Source organism: Crocuta crocuta, unplaced genomic scaffold (genome assembly GCF_008692635.1).
Source record: "Crocuta crocuta isolate KB4526 unplaced genomic scaffold, BGI_CrCroc_1.0 scaffold1228, whole genome shotgun sequence".
Classification (NCBI taxonomy): domain Eukaryota; kingdom Metazoa; phylum Chordata; class Mammalia; order Carnivora; family Hyaenidae; genus Crocuta; species Crocuta crocuta.
In genome coordinates this window covers 111241-112190 of record NW_027528888.1, presented here as the reverse complement: position 1 = coordinate 112190, position 950 = coordinate 111241, and positions in this window count along the sequence as shown.

Genomic DNA, 950 nt, shown 5'->3' with positions numbered 1-950 from the left:
GCATATTTAATGTGCATGCTCCAGCTTTCCTCATGACTAATCATGAATTTCCCTAGCTTTTTAAATCAAGATGTGTATAAAAGAGTCTCTGGACTTTTTTCCTGTCTAAGACTATTCTAATATTACATTAGTTCTTCCAAATTGTATTTATAGAAATTCTCTTACTTCTCATGTATCATTGTTATAAATGTTATATTTAAAGCTACACAATCTAAACCAAGGTCATGTACTATTTTTGTCATTTGGACTTCATAGAAACATGTATTATTCTAAAGCTTTCCAGCATTCATGTTCTAATTAAGTTTCCCCCACAATGAACGTAAACATATATTCATACCTAGCAACAAGGGAAGACAAGCCACCCTGGCACTTAGGGACAAAAAACATAAAATTGATCACCAATGGTTTCTGTAGAAAGTGTAGCGAATGAAATGACACAAAGACAAGACACACAAAGACAGACAAAGACACAACTCCGGCCGGAGGGAGAAAAATCTCCCCGAGCCTTCGTGTGGTTTATTTTTATACCCCGGTAGCTGGACACATACCAAAATCTAAGAAATGCATTCTTCTAGCCAAGCACATTCCAAGGACGGGGGGAACAAAGGGAGACAGTGACCACAGCATATCTACTAAGAAGCCTGCCCAGAACTCCAGCCTCCTCCCTATTTTCAAGGAGGACACGTTCCCTCGTTTGCGAGCGGACCGTTAACCTTGGATATTGTGTGCAGGCCCCTTGGCAGAACATCCTGTATGCAGGCATGCTCCGCCCAACCATTCTTTCTTGTGGTCACTGTTGAGCTCCTACAGAAAGAATATAAACCAAAAGGGGAAAATGATAAAATAGAGTAAACTTTCAACTTTTAATGTTTATGAATGTTGCTCCTGGGCTTTTAACATTTGCCAAAGTCAGAATGACTCAGCCAAACCCAAAAGCATGTGCTATTTTT